The 16,957-nt window shown below is 42.5% G+C and overlaps 1 protein-coding gene across 7 annotated transcripts in view; it reads right to left on the bottom strand.

Annotated features, from left to right (window-relative positions):
- KAT6B (lysine acetyltransferase 6B) overlaps positions 1–16,957 on the bottom strand; it is a 195,254-nt gene that overhangs the window by 84,997 nt on the left and 93,300 nt on the right. The window lies entirely within an intron of this gene.

Genomic DNA, 16,957 nt, shown 5'->3' with positions numbered 1-16,957 from the left:
ATTAGAAGCATAAATCTACTATTCTGGCATTTTCTATATTTCCATAATGTTATTAAATGGCCCCTGAAGATTCTGCTTTTAATTTCAGTTCCTATTGAGACAGGGGTCTGCATATATAGACCACCTCCAGAGCCAATGCTAACTGGCACCGTTTTTCTGCCTCAGAAGACAGGCCAAGGACCAAATGGGCCATAGGGACTGCTATCTTCTTAAGAACAATTATTTTGAAAGTTGATCATTGATTGATAAGGCACATTGGCATGGTATTATGAGTTCTGTAAACTGCAGTTCCCTAACTGCACCAGTTGTGTTGATAAAAAGTAGAATATTCTCTAGAACTGACAACCCCATCTCCTTATTTACTTACTTACCTACACACACACACACGCGCGCGCGCGCGCGGTTTCTGCTCATGTTTCTCATCTAAAGTCAAACTGTCTTTCTGACATCACAGTTGATTGAAAGGATGATTATGATGTCACGATTAGGATTTAGGTTTCAGGTGCATAATAAAGAGGAGCAGGTACTTAGAAATACTTCTATAAAAAGCTCTTTAAATATATATTCATACTACCATTACCAGCTTTTTATCCAAGGATCTCAAAGTCCTTCAAAAACATTCCACTGCCTGAGCCTCCAACACCCTTGTGAAGTAGTAAAATGGGGATAACACTTTTTGTAATTGGGAATTGGAGGCAGACGCACACTAAAGGACTTGCTCAAGGTCGTATAGCACAGTCATGACAGAACCAGGTCCTCTGACTCCTAGCCCTGGGCTTACCCTCAAGACCACTTTTCTTTTTAGCTTAAAAGTACCAGAATGCACCTAAGCTCAAAGTAGATAGGCTAACAAATATCATTCACCTAGCACTTGCATTTTTAGAGCAGATTTCCACCCAAAGCTCTTATTAATTACTGTACAAACACACCACCCACCACTGATGTGCACCCAACTCTGGAAGTAACACAGTTCTCAGCTACACTATTTTCCGCTAATGTTTCAAATCAATACAGAATGCTCACTAGCAACATTCACTAACTACTGTACGATTACAGTTGATGGAATTTTGCATAAAAGGTACATCTTTATGAAAAAAATCCTATGTTTACATTTTAGTGGGGGAAGAAATGCAGAAAACAGCATACACTAAAAGATAGGTTTCTAAATGGGATATTTTTCAAGATTCTCATGAGGCAGCATTAGCTTTGTCAAACAGGAAGAGAATGTTTCAATTTACACTAGTACAGGTGAGCTCAAAAGAGCTACTACTTAGACAACAGTATCCAATTTGTAGCTTTGGGTGTCTAGAATATGAAAGATGATATAAAAAGTCAAATTCTAGTCTATTTCAAATGAAACTGTCCATGTTCTACAAATGATTCAAGAGATTAAAAATAAAACCCTAATCTCTATGACGAAGTATTACATCTACCATAGTAACATTCAAATGCCCCAATCAGCATGACTGCCCCATTGCACTCGGCACTGTACAAAATACATATATATGTAGAAAAATTAAGATTAAAATTCACTCCATGTGCAGGGTACCTCCTCAAGGCCTAAGCACCAATTAAATGCAATTTTAGCAATTTAAGTCAAAATAAGGCTTAAGTAATGCCAAGGCCTTGGGTTGGTCCCCCACAATGTTATCCCAAAATCCATTATCTCTTGAATCTTACTCTTTGTGTGATTGCATTTTATATCCACATAGACTGAAACCTAAACAATCTCCTGCCACTGTAAATCAGTATTTCCCAAAGCGTGGGGCATACCATCCTGGGGAAGATGCAAAGAAGTAGCTGAGAGGTGAAGACAAATCTCTCAGTTGTTCTCCAGTGTCTCAGCTTTCATTTTAAAAAAAGTCAGCCTCAAGCTGTTGTGGTTGTGGAGAAAACCATGACCTGAGTGTAATCGAGGCAAAGAAGTCTGTCCGAGTCTGCAGAGAGCCTGAAACAGTAGCTTTGTGATATCAACTCCCTTAATCATTTCAATGGCCATCAACTCAGATGTCAAGGATGATACTTCAAGTTTCAACATAACTATTTCACTGTTCATCAGAACATGTAAAAAAAGGCATAGAATTAGCATATTATGAAGAACACTGCATGGCAACCTTGAAGAGAGTCTGATTCATTTTAATTTCTTGAATAGGGACTCATTTTTAAAAATTTCTTAACTTCAGTAACTTCTCCTCACACAGCCCTTTCAAATGACATGATCAAACTGAAATTTAAGTAATTTCTTAAAAATTCCAATTCCTGAATAGAGCAACTTCTTTTAAACACATGTGCCATTTTTCTTATATTCACTTTTAAAATATATGCTTATAAGCATCATTTGAGTTAAGGAAAGGAGGTTCTTTCAGTTACAGGAATCTTAGGTGTTATTTCTAACCACTGTAGGTACCCGTACAACATTTTCTCACAGAAAGGATTTTGAAGTTGACAGTGTCCCTTTAAATTGTGTATTCAAGTTTGGTAGGCATAAAAACAAAATACAAGTAGCATTAGTTATAGTCCCTGTACAAGCATCTCTTCATGGAATTTCAGTTATACCCCAGTGATGGCATGCAATTTCTAGCTCTTGAGCTATCACGAGTAGAAACATGGAACAGCATTCACGTCGAACTCCCCATCAGTACCCAGCCCAAGTCCAGGAAGCTAATAATCCAACCAGTGGACCAAATTCAGTGATGAATCCTGATCACGTGCCACCTGAGGCATGTTGCGCATATGCTAAGAAAAGCCAACTACCAATTGGGCCAAATTGTACTAAGTTACGTGATGGTTTGGTGATTTAAATAAATTAAAAGCCTGATCAACTCATCTTCACTTATGACCTAAGGTTGCATCTAGACCTAAAGTGAAGAGAAAGCACATTAATCCCATTGTGCTGCTGGATACGCCGACTTTAGTTAGTCCCGATCACTTACCAAGCAAGGAAAGTTTCACAGTTAGAAGTTGCCATCTTGCAGTGGCCTAAGCCTAGCTAATGCCATGTCCTGGCCATTCCTGCCAAACCACACCCCCTCTGTGAAGGCAGTGCACCTTCCCTTTTCAGTGGCATCATAAAAAAGGAAGGAAGGAAGATTCCTCCTTCCCCTGGATAGCAAAGGGAAGGTTGGCTATTTTACTCTGCCATCCCTTCCAGCCATCCCATTCAAAATAAGAATGGGATGAAAAGGACAATCTCCTCTCTCTTTCCTCATAAAAATCAATGAAAGGGTTGTTGAATATAGCACCTTAAACTTCTATGGTGTTGGAAAGCTTTTCCTCCTCTCCTACCATACCAACCCCATGGCTCGCAAAGAAGAAACCGACAACTCCCACGCCACTGGGAATTTTTGCTCAGGAGTCAGATTATAGCAGCTGAAGTGGTCAGATATGTGCTAAATAATATTCCTTTCCAGTTTGACCACCTTGTTGTTCTGGATTGCTACCAATCACTTGCTGTCAAACCAGAAAAGCAAGTTTTCCACATCAGCACCTGATCAGAGTATCTCAGTACAAATCTAATTTATATCCAAGATGCCATTAGATCTCTGTTATCACATGAGGCACCCAAGTACATTATAACTGCCTGATACAAGCTGGAACTCTGCTGTAACTCTCAGTAATTAGTGGCCAATGCCCTTCTATAGGGTAGTTTACGTACTTCAGTCCATTGCAGAAGGGTTCTCACATCAAAGCTCTGTTTCTGCTTTCACCCATCACAATTGCAGTTCTTTTTCATCTGCTTGTCACTGGCTTATGGAACAAGGAAGATGGGAAAAGGTGTCCCTCAGACTCCTGACTAGGTCTGTCAAGGTTCACTACACATGCTACCACCACTTTAGATCTTAGCCCTCGTCTACACTAGGATTTGACGTCAAATTTAGCAGAGTTAAATCGATTTAACCCTGCACCTGTCCACACGACGAAGCCCTTTTTTTCGACTTAAAGGGCTCTTAAAATTGATTTCTTTACTCCACCCCCGACAAGGGGATTAGAGCTGAAATCGGCCTTGCCTGGTCGAATTTGGGGTAGTGTGGACTCAATTCGACGGTATTGGCCTCCAGGAGCTATCCCAGAGTGCTCCATTGTGACAGCTCTGGACAGCACTCTCAACTTAGATGCACTGGCCAGGTAGACAGGAAAAGGCCCGCGAACTTTTGAATCTCATTTCCTGTTTGGCCAGCGTGGCAAGCTGCAGGGGAGTGCAGAGCTCATCAGCAGAGATGACCACGCAGAGCTCATCAGCCGAGGTGACCATGATGGAGTCCCAGAATCGCAAAAAAGCTCCAGCATGGACCGAACGGGAGGTACGGGATCTGATCGCTGTATGGGGAAAAGAATCTGTACTATCAGAACTACGTTCCAGTTTTCGAAATGCCAAAACATCTGTCAAAGTCTCCCAGGGCATGAAGAACAGAGGTCATAACAGGGACCCGAAGCAGTGCCGCGTGAAACTTAAGGAGCTGAGGCAAGCCTACCAGAAAACCAGAGAGGCAAACGGCCACTCCGGGTCAGATCCCCAAACATGCCGCTTCTATGATGAGCTGCATGCCATTTTAGGCGGTTCAGCCACCACTACCCCAACTGTGTGCTTTGACTCCGTCAATAGAGAGGGAGGCAACACGGAAGCAGGTTTTGGGGACAAGGAAGATGATGATGAGGAGGTTGTAGATAGCTCACAGCAAGCAAGCGGAGAAACTGGTTTTCCCAACAGCCAGGAACTGTTTCTCACCCTGGACCTGGAGCCAGTACCCCCCAAACCCACCCAAGGCTACCTCCTGGACCCGCCAGGCGGAGAAGGGACTTCTGGTGAGTGTATCTTTTTAAATAGTATACATGGTTTAAAACCAAGTGTGTTTAATGATTAATTTGCCCTGGCATTCGCGGCCAGTACAGATACTGGAAAAGTCTGTTAACGTCTCTGGGGATGGAGTGGAAATCCTCCAGGGACATCTCCATAAAGCTCTCTTGGATGTACTCGCAAAGCCTTTGCAAAAGGTTTCTGAGGAGGGTAGCCTTATTCCGTCCACCATGGTAGGACACACGGTACCACGCCAGGCCAGTAGCAGGTAGTCGGGAATCATTGTAGAACAAAGCATTGCAGTGTATGTTTGCTGGTGTTCAAACAACATCCGTTCTTTATGTCTCTGTGTTATACTCAGGAGAGTGATATCATTCATGGTCACCTGGTTGAAATAGGGTGCTTTTCTTAAGGGGACATTAAGAGGTGCCCATTGCTGCTGGACTGTTTGCCTGTGGCTGAACAGAAACATTCCCCGCTGTTAGCCACGTGGTGGGGGGAAGCGGGAGGAGTGAGGGGTTAGCCACGCAGTGGGGGGAGGCAAAATGCGACCTTGGAACGAAAGCACATGGGCTATGTATGTAATGTTAACAGCAAGGTTTTCTGTGAAAGAGTGTACCCATTCTTCTATAAAATATGTCTTTTTAAATACCACTGTTCCTTTTTTTCCCCTCCGCCAGCTGCATGTGTTTCAAGGATCACAGGATCTTCTCCTTCCCAGAGGCTAATGAAGATTAGAAGGCGAAAAAAATGCACTCACGATGAAATGTTCTCTGACCCATGCTGTCCTCCCACACTGACAGAGCACAGATGAATGCGTGGAGGCAGACAATGTCAGAGTGCAGGAAAGCACAAAATGAACGCGAGAAGTGGCGGGCTGAAGACGATAGGTGGCGGCATCGTGATGAAAGGAGGCAGGATTCAATGCTGAGGCTGCTGGAGGATCGAAGTAATATGCTCCAGAGTATGGCTGAGCTGCAGGAAAGGCAGCTGGAGCACTGATCGCCGCTACAGCCAACCAACCGCCCTCCTCCCCAAGTTCCATAGCCTCCTCACCCAGACGCCCAAGAATGCGGCAGAACCCAGCAACTCCACCCCAGAGGATTGCCCAAGCAACAGAAGGCTGGCATTCAATAAGTTTTAAAGTGCTGTGTGGCCTTGTCCTTCCCTCCTCCACCACTCCACCCAGTGCTTCCCTCCTCCACCATCCCTCCCGGGCTACCTTGGCAGTTATTCCCCTATTTGTGTGATGAATGAATAAAGAATGTATGAATGTGAAGCAACAATGACTTTATTGTCTCTGCAAGTGGTGATCGAAGTAGGGAGGGGAGGGTGGGGTTAGGTGACAGGAAGTAGAATGAACCAAGGGGGGCGGGGGATTCATCAAGGAGAAACAAACAGAACTTTCGCACTGTAGCCTGGCCAGTCATGAAATTGGTTTTCAAAGCTTCTCTGATGCGCAGCACGCCCTCCTGTGCTCTTCTAACCGCCCCGGTGTCTGGCTGCGGGTAACCAGCGGCCAGGCGATTTGCCTCAACCTCCCACCCCGCCACAAATGTCTCCCCCTTACTCTCACAGATACTGTGAGGGCACAGCAAGCAGTAATAACAGTGGGGACATTGGTTTCGTTGAGGTCTAAGCGAGTCAGTAAACTACGCCAGTGCACTTTTAAACATCCAAATGCACATTCTACCACCATTCTGCACTTGCTCAGCCTGTAGTTGAACAGCTCCTGACAACTGTCCAGGCTGCCTGTGTGTGGCTTCATGAGCCATGGCATTAAGGGGTAGACTGGATCCCCAAGGATAACTATAGGCATTTCAACATCCCCAACGGTTATTTTCTGGTCTGGGAAGAAAGTCCCTTCTTGCAGCTTTTGAAACAGACCAGAGTTCCTGAAGATGCGAGTGTCATATACCTTTCCCAGCCATCCCACACTGATGTTGGTGAAATGTCCCTTGTGATCCACCAGTGCTTGCAGCACTATTGAAAAGTACCCCTTGCAGTTTATGTACTCGCCAGCTTGGTGCTCCGGTGCCAAGACAGGGATATTGGTTCCGTCTATAGCCCCACCAGAGTTAGGGAATCCCATTCCAGCAAAGCCATCCACTATGACCTGCACATGTCCCAGGGTCACTACCCTTGATATCAGCAGATCTTTGACTGCGTTGGCTACTTGCATCACAGCAGCCTCCACAGTAGATTTGCCCACTCCAAATTGATTACCGACTGCTCGGTAGCTGTCTGGCGTTGCAAGCTTCCACAGAGCTATTGCCACTCGCTTCTCAACTGTGAGGGGTGGTATTCTTGCACGTCAGGGCAGGGGAAAGCAAGTCATAAAGTTCCATGAAAGTGCCCTTACGCATGCGAAAGTTTCGCAGCCACTGGGAATCGTCCCAGACCTGCAACACTATGCGGTCCCACCAGTCTGTGCTTGTTTCCCGAGCCCAGAATCGGCGTTCCACCGCATGAACCTGCCCCATTAGCACCATGATGCCCACATTGCCAGGGCCCGTGCTTTGAGAGAAGTCTGTGTCCATGTCCTCATCACTCTCGTCACCGTGCTGACGTTGCCGACTCGCCCAGTTTCGATTTGACAGGTTCTGGTCCTGCATATACTGCTGGATAATGCGTGTGGTGTTTAATGTGCTCCTAATTGCCAAAGTGATCCGAGCGGGCTCCATGCTTTCCGTGGTATGGCGTCTGCACAGAAAAAAGGCGTGGAACGATTGTCTGCCGTTGCTCTGACGGAGGGAGGGGCGACTGACGACATGGCTTACAGGGAATTAAAATCAACAAAGGGGGTGGCTTTACATCAAGGAGAAACAAAAACAACTATCATACAGAATGGCCCCCTCAAGGATTGAACTCAAAACCCTGGGTTTAGCAGGCCAATGCTCAACCCACTGAGCTATCCCTCCCCCCGTATTCCAGACAGGACTGAATCTCCATTAAACTTTCAAGGTGCCCCTGACAAACCTCACTGAAAGGACCGTCAGCCGCTGATTTCACGGAGGGAGGGAGGGGGAAGCAAATGAATACAAAACAAATCTGGTCTATTCCTTGTTTTGAGCCACTCCATCTAACTTTTACATCTTTGGCTGGCAGCAGATGGTGCAGTAGGACTGCTAGCCATCCTCATCTCCTGGCTGCTCGGCAGAAGATTGTGCAATACGACTGCCAGCAGGATTAAAGAGAATGACCTGGTCGAGTCACTCCTATTTCAGTCCCTGTGCCCATGTCTGCCCAGGTGCTCCTGACCGACCTTACCGAGGTGGCCAAGAGCACCTAGGACATGACAACAATGGTTATCAGGCCTATTGCACCGTCTGCTGCCACAAGGCAATGAACTGCTTCTGTGTAGCAATGCAGTACCACATCTGCCAGCACCCAGGAGATGTACGGCGACAGTGAGCTGAGCGGGCTCCATGCTTGCCGTGCTACGGCGTCTGCACAGTTAACCCAGGAAAAAAGGCACAAAACGATTGTCTGCCGTTGCTTTCACGGAGGGAGGGCCTGACGGCACGTACCCAGAATCACCCGCGACGATGTTTTTGCCCCATAGGCATTGGGATCTCAACCCAGAATTCCAATGGGCGGCGGAGACTGCGGGAACTGTGGGATAGCTACCCACAGTGCAACACTCAGGAAGTTGACACTAGCCTCGGGACTGTGGAAGCACTCTGCCGAATTAATGCACTTAATGCAATTAGAGCATTTTGTGTGTGGGGACCACACAATCAATTATATAAAAACAATTTAAAAAAAACAACTTCTATAAATTCAACCTAATTTCATAGTGTAGACGTACTCTTAGAAAGGATCAGAATAGCATTAGATTTTGCCTAGCAAAAAGGACCTGCCTAAAATATTTCTGAGTGTGTTACAATTTTAACTACATCACAGGAGTAACCACTTCCAATCTGCAGTCTAACCTTCAAACAACCTATGATCAGAAACAGATATAGAAACAGTTCCTCCATCAGAAGCGTTTAGTCATGCTAAAATTGCTGGGCAGAGTTTTAGTTATTTGAAATGCACCTTCTGAAGAAGAATGCAAGAAAAGAAAAAAAGAAAGCACTGTACGTTACAAGCTTACAGTCTGAGAAAGCTATAGTTTAATATCTTTCATAGATTCCCATGTGAGAAGGACCATCATGATGATCTAGTCTGACCTCCTGTGTAATATGGGCCATAGAACTTCCCCAAAATAATGTCTACAGCAGATTTCTCAGAAAAACATCCAATCTTGATTTTAAAAACGGTGAGTGATGGAGAATCCATCACGGTCCCTGGTAAATTGTTCCAATGGTTAATCACTTTCCTGGTTAAATTTTTACAGCTTATTTCCCGTCTGAATTTGTCTAGCTTTAACTTCTAGCCATTGGATCACGTTATACCTTTCTCAGCTAGAATGAAGAGCCCGTTATTAAATATTTGTTCCCTAAGTAGGTATTTATAGACTACAATCAACTCACCCTTTAATCTTCTCTTTGTTAAGCTAAATAGATTGTGCTCTTTGAGTCTATTACTATAAAGAAAGTTTTCTAATCCTTTAATCATTCTTGTGGCTCTTTACATGACCTAGACCTCTAATAGAAACTACTGTTCACTACATTACCTGCAGCCAGATAATAACACCCTGAAACTTTTAAGGCAGGATACAGACTTTGCCATTAGCCTGCTGTGTGAACTTGGGCAAGTCATTGCACCTCTCTGTGCTTCAGTTTCTAAGAAATACTGAACTCTTTGTAAAGCCCTTTGAGAGCTACTGATGCAAAGTGCTACATAAAGAGCTAGGTATCATTATTGTAAAAGAACAAACAAACAAATTCAGTGGAATGCTATACATAATCACAAGGGAGTGGGAGAGGATTTTCTATTAAAAAGGAAAGACAAACGAAATGTAATGACAGACGGGTGGAGGCCAGGGATGTAGGCAAACTTAAAGAAAACCTAGTAACACAGCCAAAAAAGAGCATTCTCAAAATCCATTGAGGGACCAGCTGCCAAGGAAGAAAGCAGAGAACACTCCTTCAGTGTTTTGTTTGGAGGATCCGCCTCAGCTCCCTCCAGCTTTCAGTGGGGCTCCACTCTCAAGTCCCCCTATCTCTAGGGGATCTTATGGCAAAGCACAACTTCTGCTTTGCACTAAAGACTCGCAGATCTACCTCTCTAAACTGGATCTGTTTTCTTCTGTCTAAATTAATATTATAGCCTCTTTCTAGCATCTTTGTTGAAGTGCAGCTGCCAAAGCAAGTTCAACGTGGCCAAAATTAAACTATTGATATTTTCCTTCCCAAGATCTCCCACTAGCCTCGGTCACCCTGGATACCTCCACTATCCTCCTTTTAACTCAGATCTGTAACCTGGGCCTCATTTTTGACTTCAACTTCTCTTGAGAGCCACACAACTACACTGCATCTAAACCTTACTGCTGCTTCTCGTGCAAGGTCCTCAAGATCCAGCCTCCAACTACTCACAGAAATACCAGGTTTGTTATCCCCAAAGGGTCAGTGTACACACCAGCCTGTTTGATTCAACTGAGGATTAGCTAACAGCACAGAGATACGTTTATAATTATAACATAATTGTATTATAAACTAAATGGTAGGATAAACAAAAACAGATCTGTGACTAGGGTTTTTGATTCCAAAAGGGCTAACTTTAAAAAAATTAAGGAAATTAGTTAGGGAAGTGGATTGGACTGAATAACTTGTGGATCTAAAGGCAGAGTTAAAGTTGCAGAAACTATCAGAAGCCTCCATCCCAAAAAAGGAGAAAAAATTCATAGGCAGGAGTTGTAGACCAAGCTGGATGAGCAAGCATCTCAGAGAGGTGATTAAGAAAAAGCAGAAAGCCTACAAGGAGTGGAAGATGGGAGGGATCGGCAAGGTAAGTTACCTTATTGAGGTCAGAACATGTAGGGATAAAGTGAGAAAGGGCAAAAGCCATGTAGAGTTGGACCTTGCAAAGGGAATTAAAACCAATAGTAAAAGGTTCTATAGCCATATAAATCAGAAGAAAACAAAGAAAGAAGAAGTGGGACCGCTAAACACTGAGGATGGAGTGGAGGTTAAGGATGATCTAGGCATCGCCCAATATCTAAACAAATACTTTGCCTCAGTCTTTAATGAGGCTAATGAGGAGCTTAGGGATAATGGCAGGATGACAAATGGGAATAAGGATATGGAGGTAGATATTACCACATCCAAGGTAGAAGCCAAACTCGAACAGCTTAATGGGACTAAATCGGGGGGCCCAGATAATCTTCATCCAAGAATATTAAAGGAACTGGCACATGAAATTGCAAGCCCATTAGCAAGAATTTTTAATGAATCTGTAAACTCAGGGGTTATACTGTATGACGGGAGAATTGCTAATATAGTTCCTATTTTTAAGAAAGGGAAAAAAAGTGATCCGGGTTACTACAAGCCTGTTAGTTTGACATCTGTAGTATGCAAGGTCTTGGAGAAAGTAGTTAAGGACATTGAGATCAATGGTAATTGGGACAAAATACAACATGGTTTTACAAAAGGTAGATTGTGCCAAACCAACCTGATCTCCTTCTATGAGAAGGTAACAGATTTTTTAGACAAAGGAAATGCAGTGGATCTAATTTACCTCGATTTCAGTAAGGCATTTGATACGGTTCCACATGGGGAATTGTTAGCTAAATTGGAAAAGATGGGGATGGGGATCAATATGAAAATTGAAAGGTGGATAAGGAACTGGCTAAAGGGGAGACTACAACGGGTCACACTGAAAGGTGAACTGTCAGGCTGGAAGGCGGTTACTAGTGGAGTTCCTCAGGGATTGGTTTTGCGACCAATCTTTTTATTACTGACCTTGGCACAAAAAGTGGGAATGTGCTAATAAAGTTTGCAGATGACACAAAGCTGGGAGGTATTGCCAATATAGAGAAGGACCAGGATATCATAGAAGAAGATCTGGATTACCTTGTTGTCATAAATATAAAGGGAAGGGTAAACTCCTTTAAAATCCCTCCTGGCCAGAAAAAAAAAATCCTCTCACCTGTAAAGGGTTAAGAAGCTAAAGGTAACCTCACTGGCACCTGACCAAAATGACCAATGAGGAGACAAGATACTTTCAAAAGCTGGGAGGAGGGAGAGAAACAAAGGGTCTGGTCTGTCTGTCTATATGTTGCTTTGCCAGGGATAGACCAGGAATGGAGTCTTAGAACTTTTAGTAAGTAATCTAGCTAGGTATGCGTTAGATTATGATTTCTTTAAATGGCTGAGAAAAGAATTGTGCTGAATAGAATAACTATTTCTGTCTGTGTATCTTTTTATAACTTAAGGTTTTGCCTAGAGGGGTTCTCTATGTTTTGAATCTAATTACCCTGTAAGGAATCTACCATCCTGATGTTACAGGGGGGATTTCTTCATTTCTATTTACTTCTATCTCTATTAAAAGTCTTCTTGTAAGAAAACTGAATGCTTTTTCATTGTTCTCAGATCCAAGGGTTTGGGTCTGTGGTCACCTATGCAAATTGGTGAGGCTTTTTATCCAACATTCCCCAGGAAAGGGGGGGATGCAAGTGTTGGGAGGATTGTTCATTGTTCTTAAGATCCAAGGGTCTGGGTCTGTAGTCACCTAAGCAAATTGGTGAGGCTTTTTACCAAACCTTGTCCATGAAGTGGGGTGCAAGGTTTTGGGAAGTATTTTGGGGGGGAAAGACGTTTCCAAACAGCTCTTCCCCAGTAACCAGTATTTGTTTCGTGGTGGTAGCGGCCAATCCAAGGACAAAGGGTGGAATATTTTGTACCTTGGGGAAGTTTTGACCTAAGCTGGTAAAGATAAGCTTAGGAGGTTTTTCATGCAGGTCCCCACATCTGTACCGTAGCGTTCAGAGTGGGGAAGGAACCTTGACACTTGCAAACTGGAGTAACAGTAATAGGATGAAATTTAATAGTGAAAAGTGAAAGGTCATACATTTAGAGATTAATAACAAGAATTTTTTTTATAAACTGGGGACACATCACTTGGAAGTAACAGAGGAGGAGAAGGACCTCGGAGTATTGGTTGATCACAGGATATCTATGAGCCGCCAATGTGATATGGCCATGAAAAAGGTTAATGCAGTCTTGGGATGCATTAGGTGAGGTATTTCCAGTAGAGATAAGGAGGAGTTAGTACCGTTATACAAGGCACCAGTGAGACCTCATCTGGAATATTGTGTGCAGTTCTGGTCTCCCATGTTTAAGAAGGATGAATTCAAACTGGAATAGGTACAGAGAAAGGCTACTAGGATGATCCGAGGAATGGAAAACCTGTCTTATGAAAGGAGACTCAAAGAGCTTGGCTTGTTTAGCCTAACCAAAAGAAGGCTGAGGGGAGATATGATTGCTCTCTGTAAATATATCAGAGGGATAAATACTAGGGAGGAAGAGGAATTATTTAAGCTCAGTACCAATCTGGACACAAGAACAAATGGATATAACCTGGCCATCAGGAAGTTTAGACTTGAAATTAGAAGAAGGTTTCTAAGCATCAGAGTGAAGTCCTGGAACAGCCTTCCAAGGGGAGCAGTGGGGGCATAAGACATCTGGCTTCAAGGCTAAGCTTACCAAGTTTATGGAGGGGATGGTATGATGGGATAGCCTAATTTTTGCAATTAATTGATTTTTGACTATTAGCGGTAGATACGCCCAATGGCCTGTAATGGGATGTTAGATGGGGTGGGATCTGAGTTACTACAGAGAATTCTTTCCTGGGTGTCTGGCTGATGAGTCTTGCCCACATGCTCAGGGTTTAGCTGATCACCATATTTGGGGTTGGGAAGCAATTTTCCTCCAGGGCAGACTGGCAGATGCCCTGGGGTTTTTTCACCTTCCTCTGTAGCGTGGGGCATGGGTCACTTGCTGGAGGATTCTCTGCACCTTGAAGTTTTTAAACCACAATTTGAGGACTTCAATAGCTCAGATATAGGTTAGGGGTTTGTTACAGGAGTGGGTGGGTGAGATTCTGTGGCCTGCGTTGTGCAGGAGGTCAGACTAGACGATCATAATAGTCCCTTCTGACCTTAAAGTCTATGATTATGTTAAGACTTAAGAGATAGTGAGCAAAGAAAATATATGCTTTCTAGAGACCAAACTTAACGTTAACAGGCTAACCATATGTCTAAAAGCTGTCTTATCTCACCTTAATGTCCTTTACAGTGCTTCCAACCAAGGCAAGATGTGATCCCCTTTTCATGAATGCAATCATACTGCCTTGTTGCTTTCTCAGGTGCAGGACAAAGAGGTGTCCATTTGCCTTCTCCTTATATCCCCCAAATCCCTGTTTGTCCCCTGAGTCGGGATGACCCCCCCGTGATTATTCCCTGGTGGGCTGACTTCATGCTGACTTTGTATGCAAATGGAGCATTTGTTGTATTGGTTTATAATACTTAATTTACATGTCAACTGAGGCATACATCCTTTATGTGGCAGAAATATGTTTGTCAACCTTGCCTTGATTCAGAATTTTTTAGGAACATATTTTCAGGGTGTACCCACGCACACCCATCTTACATGGTATTTGTACATACATTTCACAACAATATTCATGATTGGCATGCCTCTGTTTTTTATTGAAAACCTCACATGACATTCTTTATGGATAAATACTATGAAAGCAGTGTCCTCTAGGTGTGATGAGTTTGTCAGACCTGTCATGAGTTAGTTACAGAAGAGGGGGTTCTTAGGGTCACATACTTGTCTTCATTTTTAAGGCTTATTACCACCCTATCAATCATCTCTTAAACACCATCAACTACTGCTTCTGTTGTACTAACATGCCACCACTTATCCTTGGGAAGGGCACCTTTAAAATCCACAAGAGACACTATATTATCCTTCTTCAAATCTCACCTTACAACGCGCCTCTGCAACAATACCTACAAAACATTTGACAACGGGCAGGCAGCTGGTGTGTTGTAATACTGCTTATGAAGTTCTTAATCGTCTTCCTGTTTCCTTGTACACCCCTGTTAGTTGAATCCTACTGTTGTCTCTCCTCTTATACTTTGATCGTATGGAACTCTTTGGGGCAGGGCCTGTCCTTTTGTTATATATGTGTACAGTGCCTTGCACAACAGGGTCTCTAACTGCTCTTACAATACAAATTATAAATACAAAGATAAAGCAGGATATTGGGGACACATATGTGACTATAGCAGTGATCAGACAGAGGTACAGTTCAGAGCCTAGGGCCTAGTATGCATGTTTTCAAAGCCTTTTGGAAAGCATATCCTCTAAGGGGACTGAAGCAACTTATTTCTTTAGTATTAAATTACTTCATTACTATAATGCTGTGCTTGCCCAGATGTTCACATAACTGCATATTTTCTATTCATAACTTATTATCAAAGTCATCCTAATAAATGTTGATGTTTGCAGTGTAGCACAGGTAATTAATTGTTTGGGAAAATGTTTAACTGCATATTAAATTGATCACATACATGTTTTATTTAACATACTCTTTTGGGGCAAGTTTGCTGTCACTACAATACTGATTTGAATTGCCTTGGAATAAACAGAGCAGTATGGGCTTCATGGGACCAGACTAAACATTTGAAATGTCATCTTAATCAGAGGAAGAACTCCAGTCATTGTGCTTCAGCAGTAAGTTGTTTAATTTACACATACCAAAGCAAATCACACAAGAAATAAATACTCTCATCCTCAAACAGAAAACCAACAACTGGCCTATTTGCCTTTGAGACTTAAAAGGACTAGAAAAGGCAGGCCAAGGAGAATTGATTTGAAGTCTGAAACCAGACACAGAATGTCAAATGCAATACAGAAATTCTAATCAAACAACGTTCATTCCTCAATACATCCACTACATATATATGGACCTGTATAGTATTGTTTTATTGAAAGTCAAACATTGTGGAATTCACACTCGTGGAAACAGATTATTTCTTCATCATAGACATACTGTGCTTTCATTTAATTAGTTTAAGAAAAGAACAAATCATATTTCATCTGTATTAAAAGGGCATTCATCTCACTTACACAGCTGCACACTAGGGAATTTACACTACCAATATCAATTCTCCATGTTAACAAGTGTGAAGAGGCTTGCAGGAAACATCCGGCATTCCATTTATCCATTGTTGAGAGTCACTAATTTGTCTCTAGTAAATATCTGAAGTAAGTACTATGCCATTTAACAAGAGTGTCATTAGGTGCACTATGCTGTATTTACATAAGTGCCTTGTACATTATGCAACATACAGATAATGAACACACATCCTGACAGCTATGAAAACAGATTCCTGGTCTCCCTGGTGAAAAACCTGCACAAATGTCCGATAGAACAAGTGCGAGACTATTTAACTTCTGATCCAACAGAAACTGAACTCTACTCTGAAGAGCATTATTATTTAACAGCTAAGATGCTGAAGTCACTCATGGACTCCTTGCTTTACAAACCAGTACACCTGAGACATGATGCCATTGAAAATCCACCCATATTTATGACAAATACCAGTGCAGTTCATACAAGTCTTCTGAAGGAATTATGACTTATATGAATAGCAGTCTTAGTTTGGCAGAGAGGTAAAGAAGGTGAATAATAAGTCAAGTAGTCCTAAGCCATGTGGAGATGCTTAAATTGTTGGTATTTCAATAGGAACCAGCCAGTTAAGAAATGGAGCAAGCTGCCTGTTCCATTAATCCATGCCACTTTAGATACATAAATAATAGTGCCTATTAACTGCTTCTGTGTACAGTTCCAACGGAAAAAATAATCCCATTTTATAATTACTCTAACTAAAGAGAATCTATATTATCACACTTAATTTTTAAAACAAGCAAAATGTCTCCATGCAAAATTAAACTAAGTAATTTTAACAACTGATGCCACATACTCAAGTCCACAAGTAGCACAGAACAAAAGTAATGTTCTGTTTACAGAAGCCTACCAGTTTTTGGCGAAGTTTTAAGATATATAAATACTACTGACATACATAAGGATGAAACCGAAATGCTTTTTAAAAGGGAATTTAAAAAGACTGAATTCCAAATCATTGATAGTAACGTAATGTATATGATTAACATACAGTTTTATTATTTAGACCCAAATTTTCAAAAACAGGAACATGGTCAGGCTGCCAAATCCTGATTTTGACCCATAAATAAGCTGTCTGGT

Source organism: Caretta caretta, chromosome 7 (assembly GCF_965140235.1).
Source record: "Caretta caretta isolate rCarCar2 chromosome 7, rCarCar1.hap1, whole genome shotgun sequence".
Classification (NCBI taxonomy): domain Eukaryota; kingdom Metazoa; phylum Chordata; order Testudines; family Cheloniidae; genus Caretta; species Caretta caretta.
The sequence above is the reverse complement of the archived record's forward strand: the minus strand, read 5'-3'. Positions and strand labels throughout refer to the sequence as shown.